The sequence below is a fragment of the Pogoniulus pusillus genome, chromosome 24, assembly GCF_015220805.1.
Source record: "Pogoniulus pusillus isolate bPogPus1 chromosome 24, bPogPus1.pri, whole genome shotgun sequence".
In the NCBI taxonomy this organism is placed as follows: Eukaryota; Metazoa; Chordata; class Aves; order Piciformes; family Lybiidae; genus Pogoniulus; species Pogoniulus pusillus.
Window position 1 is genome coordinate 3,334,506 of NC_087287.1, and position 9,342 is coordinate 3,343,847.

At 45.8% G+C, this 9,342-nt stretch overlaps 1 long non-coding RNA gene across 7 annotated transcripts in view; it reads left to right on the plus strand.

Annotated features, from left to right (window-relative positions):
* The window catches only part of LOC135185898 (uncharacterized), a 34,793-nt gene extending 29,208 nt beyond the window's left edge, over nt 1-5,585 (plus strand). For 6 of the 7 annotated variants that reach the window (XR_010306680.1, XR_010306676.1, XR_010306674.1 and 3 more), the window contains one exon: nt 4,450-5,585. This is a non-coding gene — a long non-coding RNA (uncharacterized LOC135185898). The remainder of the gene's footprint in view (nt 1-4,449) is intronic. The other variant, XR_010306679.1, reaches the window with a different exon arrangement.
* Nucleotides 5,586-9,342: the final 3,757 nt, after the last annotated feature.

Here is a 9,342-nt window from a genome sequence, read left to right on the forward strand (position 1 = left end):
TGACACTAGAGAAAGCCTAAAAAGTAGTCTTTTTTTCAGCTCTGGAGACAGGCTGCCTGCCACAATGTGTTTAGCAGAGGTATTTCTGCACCTCAGCTCTCACACAGATGGAGTGATGCACTGCTCAGGTTTTTTCCAGGTGGTTTTAGTTAACAGCAGACAACAGACTGAGCACATTCCACATCTGCCTTTGTTTTTAGCCTATCCTTTTAGTAGGAGAGAATCTACAGCAATGTTTAATGAACTATACAGTTAAATAAAGCAACAGTGAAGTGTGTGCCTCACTTCCAAGGAGCAAGATTAAAGTATTCAAGGTAGAAATCTCTAATTTATTAGAGAGAAACACTTGCATTGTTGAATTGGAAACAACACATTTCTTTTGTGGGGAGCTTTTTTTCTTGCTTCTAATCTCAGCTCTGTCTATAACTTCAATTTTTCTTCCTAGAGCATCCTTATCTTTCACTGTTAGTCATCTGTAGTTCTTCTTATCCTACTTTACATTCAGGAAAGGAACTCTTTAAATGTCTTAGGAGATATATAAATTTATTTTCCATCAGTTTACTCAATGATTATTCTCCTTATCAGGTGAAGTGGTATCAAAGCTATCAGCTAACTTAATTTTCCTCAAGTGTCAATTTTATTTAATACTGGTCTCCACTCAGAAAGGACTGGGGAAACTTTCTTGCATTTCTTGGGGCTTAGATTTCATGCTGCCTCGAGCTGGAAAACACCACTGGAAACAATTTCAAGCTCATGAATGGCAGGAATGAACCTGAACATGAGGCAGCAGTGTGCCCAGGTGGGCAGGAGAGCTAATGGCATCCTGGTCTGGATCAGGAGCAGTGTGGCCAGTAGGACAAGGGAGGTTATTCTGCCCCTGTATTTGGCACTGGTAAGGCCACACCTTAAGTATTGTGTCCAGTTCTGGGATCCTCAATTCAAGAGAGGTGTTAAAGTACTGGAAGGTGTCCAGAGAAGGGCATCAAAGCTGGTGAGGGGCCTGAAGCACAGCCCTGTGAGGAGGCTGTGGGAGCTGGGCGTGTGCAGCCTGCAGAAGAGGAGGCTCAGGGCAGAGCCCTGAAGGGAGGCTGTAACCAGGTGGGGTTGGTCTCTGCTGCCAGGCACCCAGGGACAGAACAAGGGGACACAGTCTCAATTTGTGCCAGGGGAGGTCTATGCTGGATGTTAGGAGGAACATTTTCCCCAGAGAGAGTAATTGGCATTGGAATGGGCTGCCCAGGAAGGTGGTGGAGTTGCTGTCCTTGGAGATGTTCAAGCAAAACCTGGATGGGGCACTTGATGCCACAGTCTGGTTGATTGGACAGGGCTGGGTGCTAGGTCAGACTGGATGATCTTGGAGGTCTCTTCCAACCTGGTTGATTCTATGATTCTATGAATGTTAACTGGAAAGAGAACAGTAGTAGGAAGTCCAAGCAGTCCTGCATGAATAAAGCATATGAGAGATGGCAGATGGACGTTGACTGTTCTGATTTTATGAAAGTGGGTTAAAGATATACATTAATACATCTATTTTGTTCTTCTGCCCCTGGAGAAAATTCATACTGAAGAAATATATTGCTTGAGGAACTGTTCTCTGGTTCTAGCTGTATGAATTTTGTTCTTTTTAAGAATGTCTGCTTGAGATGATCTCCTGTAATCTGGTTTGATTCTCATTAGCTCTTAAGCATTGGATGCAGAGGAGAAGACATAAGTAGGAGGGGAAAAGAGCTTTGGAATAGAATTGGAGGAACTTTGCCCTCTCACTTTAGAGAGAAAAAGCAGTGAACTAACTTGGTATTTCTTCATATTGCTATTCTGGTGACCAAGCTGCCTGCCTCAGCACAGACCTTGCTTTATATATTCATTTGGAATGTCCATCAAATCCATTTCATCACTCTAAGCACAGAATAAATATTGCATGTCCTAGGCTAGGCATATCAGATGCTCTCCCTACATAGCCTCATAAAATATTGGAGAGGAGTGAAGACTGTGAATATTGAGTAATATCCTGGAGAAGAGGAGGCTCAGGGGTAACCTCATTGCTGTCTACAACTACCTGAAAGGAGGTTGTAGCCAGGTGGGGTTGGTCTCTTCTCCCAGGCAACCAGCAACAAAACAAGGGGACACAGTCTCAAGCTGTGCCAGGGCAGGTCTAGGCTGGATGTTAGGAGGAAGTTGTTGGCAGAGAAAATGATTGGCATTGGAATTGGCTGTCCAGGGAGGTGGTGGAGTGGCCGTGCCTGGAGGTGTTGAAGCCAAGCCTGGCTGGGGCACTTAGTGCCATGGTCTGGTTGATTGGCTAGGGCTGGGTGATCTTGGAGGTCTCTTCCAACCTGATTGATTCTATGATTCTAATCCACCTAGACCGTATCTAACTGTTAGGATCCTGTGATGTCATTCACTTGCAGACAGAAAGCAGACTTTTGAGGAGTTTGGGAATCTGAACTGGAGCTGAATGTTTTTGTTGTTGTTGTTGTTTTGGGGTTGGTTTTTTTTTACATTCTTGGAGCTACAAAGAACAGGTATTTAGCAGCAGAACTGAAAGAAGGTCCACTTTTGAGTGTGGAGAAAGCACTGCTACACTGGCACTACAGCAGTGCACATCCTCAGACTGAAATCTTGCAGGAAAACAGTCCACTACTACATTTAATAAAGCTTGTAATACATGAATAGCAATTCTGCTCATTGGGGTGAGGAAAGAAGTGAGATTAGATGCTTAGCAGGCATATAAAGAACGTCGTTCACGCCAGTGTCTTTGGGTTAAATGGGCAGAAAAGAACTAACCAAGCAAATTGTGTTTTTAAACTCTTCTTAAATCAGTGTGAGGTTATGGACTCTTTGGAGAGGTGGTGCTGGAGACACGTAACAGTGTGAGCAGAATGCCACTCTGCATAAAATGCAGCTGGGTAGTCTTGAAATTGCATTCAGAGTTCATTTGCAATTAATGTGAATGGAAATTTGTGCTTCATTAATGATATTTTGGGGGAAATTGGAGCATGAGAAACGGTCTAATAAATATCAACTTAATGACTTCTGGGTTTAGATACTAGACTAATGGGAAGTGTGAGAGGAGAGACTGGGTTGTTATTCAAACTTTAGCCCATTTATTTAAACTCCAGATTGTTTTCAAGCATGATAATGCCTCAGCAGGTGATTAAGTTCTACTCATGCTGAATTGTTTTCTACCCATACAGTCCAGAGTGCTTATGAACTTCATTACTGCCATCATCTTGGATACACAAATCCAGTCATTTGCAGTTCTTATATTAGAACCTGGATAATACTGGGGGGAAAAAAATGTTCAAGCTTACATGTAATGAAAACATTTTCACTTTTTCATCAGTGCAATAAAGCACCTCCTAAAATACAGCCACCACGATTTCTGTCAATGGGGACTCATGCAACACACATGGGAAGCAGAGTCCAATTCCCAGTGGGTACCACAGGTTCAGTTTGCATTCAGGACATGGATTAAAATAATGTGAAAACTAGAGGGGAAGGGAGAGTAAACCTCCTAAACCTCCAAGTGAATGTGTGATGCTTAGATAGGAATTGGAAGGTTTCATTAATGCACCAGGCAAACTGTATTTCCTTATGCTGTCTGTACTGCTGTGCACCCTGATAAGAGTGCTAGAAAGCCTGGAGAAACAAGATTAATGGAACACAGGGCATCTCTTCCACAAAGTATTCATGCTACACTGGAGGAGGCAAACTACAAAATAGAAAGACAATTGAAGATTCAAATTTGTCACTTCCTTACTGGTGCAAGGGCAGGAGAGGGGTTTTTTGTTGCTTTTGTTAATGCTGATGCATCTACACTGCCTAGGTACATCATCTCCAGGATAAAATACTAAACATTAACAGTTGCTCTATATTATTTACTGCCCAAGGACTACTTTTGAACTTTTTTTTTTGTCAGCTGATGGATCTGAAGAAAATTCTTAGGAAATACTTGTTAAGACCTAGCCCTTTTCCTGTTCCAAGCGTGGATTGTGTGGGGTGGTTGTAAATAATGAAGCTGCAGACTGCCAAATGACTCTTGCAGTAATGAATCCATGCTTCACACTGGGAAGCTGTTGTGTAAATTCTTCTTCTTCTCCCAGTCAGCTCTGTATGCATAAAATGGGGCTTGGCTCAGGTGATGCTGTACCTCCAGTGTTCCAGGCTTTGCAGCAGGTGTGGTGCAATTTGCTCCCAATGTTTTCACTCTTAGCCTGGCCCAGTGTTGCAGAGGAATTCTACTCAATTGCCTGAGGGCTAATGAAGTATGAGGAGTACAACTGCTGATACATCCAAGGTAAAGGGAGTGAGAGGAGCTACTTTCTCTAAGTACTGCTTATATAAAGGCACCGTGTTTGGCAGACTTGTCTTGCTCATTCCATCTTTCTTTTTTCCCCCTGGTCTGTTCCTTTCTCCTTTTTAATCTTTATCCTGTCTTTGTTTTTCCAGATTCCAAATCAAGGGAAACCACTTTCTGGTGGAAGGAGCAAAAACATCAGATGCTGATATTAAAGTTATAAAGCTATGTGCAAACAATGAAATTGCTTTTTTTGTTCCTCATTACTGTAACAAAAAAGAGTCTTCTATGTCCCACTTGTCTTAGAAGAAGGCAATTTATCCATCTCTCATGTTTTTTCATCAAGTCAGACAGTGCTGTGTCTGCAGAGTTATAAACTAATTAAAAATGTTCTCATTAGTCAGTCAATTGTTAGGTAAGTGATAACATTTGTTATCTATTTGGTACCTAAAGGTAATTTCTGTTATTAAAATTGATCCCATTGATTCCACTCTCATTAAAAACAAAACCACAAAATGGAAACAGCAGCTCTCAGCAGCAGGGTTAAAGGATTAAGGTGATTTGAGCTCTATAATATTGGCTGCTTAAAAAAAATAATGGGGTGGGAAGGTAGCCTTTATCTAATGCTTCTTCCCTCTGGTGCCTATAAATTAATGTTGATTTTATAGTCCAGATGCTTATTACCCATCTGATTTCTGCTCAGTATTGCCCACTCTGTCCTTTGTTTTTCTTACCCTTTCTGTCCTCTTTCTCTGCAGCTCCGTGTCAGGCTTTGACAGCACAGAGCTCTCCTCTCTACTCACCTCTATCATGATGAGCTCCCAGCCTCTGCCTGCAGTTCTGAGCTGCTGAGACTCCCTCAGATAAAAAGGGAGCTGAACCAGCAGATGCACACCTCATGGCCTCCCTTGGTCAGTGTGGTGATAACTGAGGGGTTGAAACAAACAGCCTGAGATGGCAGGTTCACAGTCAACAAGGTGCTCTGCTCAGCCCTCAGCTGCTGGGAGATGGTTGGGGTCCCCTTCTGCTGTGTGTGGTAACTTCCCTCTCACGTATGCTAACACCTCTCCTACATGAACGAGCTTTGGGAACTGGTGAAAGAGAAATACCTCATCTTTCTTTTTTCTGGATATGAAAGCTTTCCTTGTCTTGGACCTCTGTTTTCTGCTGCTGCTGTTCGCTTGCTGCCACTCTCTGATGGGATATATGTTTGCAAGTGATGTAATCTGTCACCTGCCCTTAGGTTTTCCTTATTTGTGCCCTGCAATAAATTACTTGACACTGTGAATGAGATGTCTCTCTTTTCCCTGGCTTCTCTGTTTTCTCCTCGTCAAAATTTTGCAGAGTTGTTCAAAGCTGGGAAAGTTACAGCAAAATTAACGTATTAATCTTGCGTGGCATGGTTGTGAGAGCCAAGGCTACAGCCACACAGCCTCCTAAGCAGGGGGGATTTGATGTTTAGGGCAGAATCAGAGAACCATAGAATCAAGCAGGTTGGAAGAGAGCTCCAAGCTCATCCAGCCCAACCTAGCACCCAGCCCTAGCAAATCAATTAGACCATGGCACTAAGTGCCCCAGCCAGGCTTGGCTTCAACACCTCCAGGCACGGCCACTCCACCACCTCCCTGGGCAGCCCATTCCAATGCCAATCACTCTCTCTGCCAACAGCTTCCTCCTAACATCCAGCCCCTAAGGTCACCTCTTAAGACTGTGTCCCCTTGTTCTGTTGCTGGTTACCTGGCAGCAGAGCCCAACCCCACCTGGCTACAGCCTCCCTGCAGACAGCAATGAGCTCTGCCCTGAGCCTCCTCTTCTGCAGGCTGCACACCCCCAGCTCCCTCAGCCTCTCCTCACAGGGCTGTGCTCCAGGCCCCTCCCCAGCTTTGTCACCCTCCTGTGGACATCCATCCAGGCTGGATGTTAGGGAGAAATTCTTCCCAGAGAGAGGGATTGGCATTGGAATGGGCCACCCAGGGAGGTGGTGGAGTCGCCATCCCTGGAAGTGTTGAAGAGGAGGCTGGATGGGGCACTCAGTGCCATGGGTTAGTGAATTAGAAGAGTTAGGAGCTAGGTTGGGCTCGATGACCTTGGAGGTCTTTTCCCACCCAGTTAATTCTGTGACTCTTTCCCCTCTTTGGGCGTAAGAATGAGGCTGCTGTGCCTGTTCAAGGCAGGACTGGACGTGGCACTTGGTGCCATGGTCTGGCCTTGAGCTCTGTGGTAAAGGGTTGGACTTGATGATCTGTGAGGTCTCTTCCAAACTTGGTGATACTGTGATAGGAAGTTCAGAGAGCAGTTCTCTTTACAAGAGCACACACACACATGTGTATATATATATATACATATATGTATACAAGGCAATCAGGTAGAATAAGTATAGAATCCACCATGCCCACACTTGGCATCTGGGATCCTCTGCCTGTTCCGCCCTCAGTCAGCCTGCAGGTAGGCCGAAACGGGGCCTACAAGGCCTCAGCGCCCCGCGGCCCGTGAGGTAAGAGCGCACTGCTTCCTCAGAGCAAAGCTGGAGGCCAGGCAGGGAAGAGAAGTACAGGAGAGATCGAGTCAGGCATCGGCTTTCAGCTGGGCTACCAGCAAGGGAACAGAATTATCACAGTACCCTGGGATGAGCAGGTCCACCCCCCTGGATTGCTGTGCTGGTTTGAGGCCAATTGGACTATTTTAATGAGAGCAATCAGATGATAGGCTGTGAAAAGCAGACAACTGGTGATGGCTGCTGCACTCGTAGGCTTGCTGAGGTGCACAGAAACAAGCACACGAGGTAGGACAGTCTCTCTCTGTCAGAGTTTGGTGTCTGTTTTCTGCCTGGGCTTCTGCTGCTCTGCCTGGATCTCTGTAACCCAACCAATCCTTCTGCTTCTAACCCTCCTTGCCCATGCTCCCAACTCACACACAAGGCAGGCCCTGGGATAAGGCAGAGGGGTGGGAAGAAGGTGGAAGGGTGGTTGGGAGACCCCCCTAAGCACTCTGATTTCTGGGAGGGCTGCTGTGTTTCTGTTGATTTCTAGGAGGGCTGCTGTGTTTCTGTTGATTTCTGGGAGGGCTGCTGTGTTTCTGTTGATTTCTAGGAGGGCTGCTGTGTTTCTGTTGATTTCTGAGAGGGCTGCTGTGTGTCTGTTGATTTCTGAGAGGGCTGCTGTGTTTCTGTTGATTTCTGAGAGGGCTGCTGTGTTTCTGTTGATTTCTGAGAGGGCTGCTGTGTGTCTGTTGATTTCTGAGAGGGCTGCTGTGTGTCTGTTGATTTCTGAGAGGGCTGCTGTGTTTCTGTTGATTTCTGAGAGGGCTGCTGTGTTTCTGTTGATTTCTGGGAGGGCTGCTGTGTTTCTGTTGATTTCTGGGAGGGCTGCTGTGTTTCTGTTGATTTCTCGGAGGGCTGCTGTGTTTCTGTTGATTTCTGGGAGGGCTGCTGTGTTTCTGTTGATTTCTAGGTGGGCTGCTGTGTGTCTGTTGATTTCTAGGTGGGCTGCTGTGTTTCTGTTGATTTCTGGGAGGGCTGCTGTGTTTCTGTTGATTTCTGGGAGGGCTGCTGTGTTTCTGTTGATTTCTAGGAGGGCTGCTGTGTTTCTGTTGATTTCTGGGAGGGCTGCTGTGTGTCTGTTGATTTCTAGGAGGGCTGCTGTGTTTCTGTTGATTTCTGGGAGGGCTGCTGTGTTTCTGTTGATTTCTGGGAGGGCTGCTGTGTTTCTGTTGATTTCTGAGAGGGCTGCTGTGTTTCTGTTGATTTCTGGGAGGGCTGCTGTGTTTCTGTTGATTTCTGGGAGGGCTGCTGTGTGTCTGTTGATTTCTAGGAGGGCTGCTGTGTTTCTGTTGATTTCTGAGAGGGCTGCTGTGTTTCTGTTGATTTCTGGGAGGGCTGCTGTGTTTCTGTTGATTTCTGGGAGGGCTGCTGTGTTTCTGTTGATTTCTCGGAGGGCTGCTGTGTTTCTGTTGATTTCTGGGAGGGCTGCTGTGTTTCTGTTGATTTCTAGGTGGGCTGCTGTGTGTCTGTTGATTTCTAGGTGGGCTGCTGTGTTTCTGTTGATTTCTGGGAGGGCTGCTGTGTTTCTGTTGATTTCTGGGAGGGCTGCTGTGTTTCTGTTGATTTCTAGGAGGGCTGCTGTGTTTCTGTTGATTTCTGGGAGGGCTGCTGTGTGTCTGTTGATTTCTAGGAGGGCTGCTGTGTTTCTGTTGATTTCTGGGAGGGCTGCTGTGTTTCTGTTGATTTCTAGGTGGGCTGCTGTGTTTCTGTTGATTTCTAGGTGGGCTGCTGTGTGTCTGTTGATTTCTAGGTGGGCTGCTGTGTTTCTGTTGATTTCTGGGAGGGCTGCTGTGTTTCTGTTGATTTCTGGGAGGGCTGCTGTGTTTCTGTTGATTTCTAGGAGGGCTGCTGTGTTTCTGTTGATTTCTGGGAGGGCTGCTGTGTGTCTGTTGATTTCTAGGAGGGCTGCTGTGTTTCTGTTGATTTCTGGGAGGGCTGCTGTGTTTCTGTTGATTTCTAGGTGGGCTGCTGTGTGTCTGTTGATTTCTAGGTGGGCTGCTGTGTTTCTGTTGATTTCTGGGAGGGCTGCTGTGTTTCTGTTGATTTCTGGGAGGGCTGCTGTGTTTCTGTTGATTTCTAGGAGGGCTGCTGTGTTTCTGTTGATTTCTGGGAGGGCTGCTGTGTTTCTGTTGATTTCTAGGAGGGCTGCTGTGTTTCTGTTGATTTCTAGGAGGGCTGCTGTGTTTCTGTTGATTTCTGAGAGGGCTGCTGTGTTTCTGTTGATTTCTGAGAGGGCTGCTGTGTTTCTGTTGATTTCTGGGAGGGCTGCTGTGTTTCTGTTGATTTCTAGGAGGGCTGCTGTGTTTCTGTTGATTTCTAGGAGGGCTGCTGTGTTTCTGTTGATTTCTAGGAGGGCTGCTGTGTTTCTGTTGATTTCTAGGAGGGCTGCCGTGTTTCTGTTGATTTCTAGGAGGGCTGCTGTGTTTCTGTTGATTTCTGGGAGGCTTGTTTTGTTTCTGTGTTACTTTTAACTTGTGTGTTTCTGTACATAGCTGCGAATATTTGT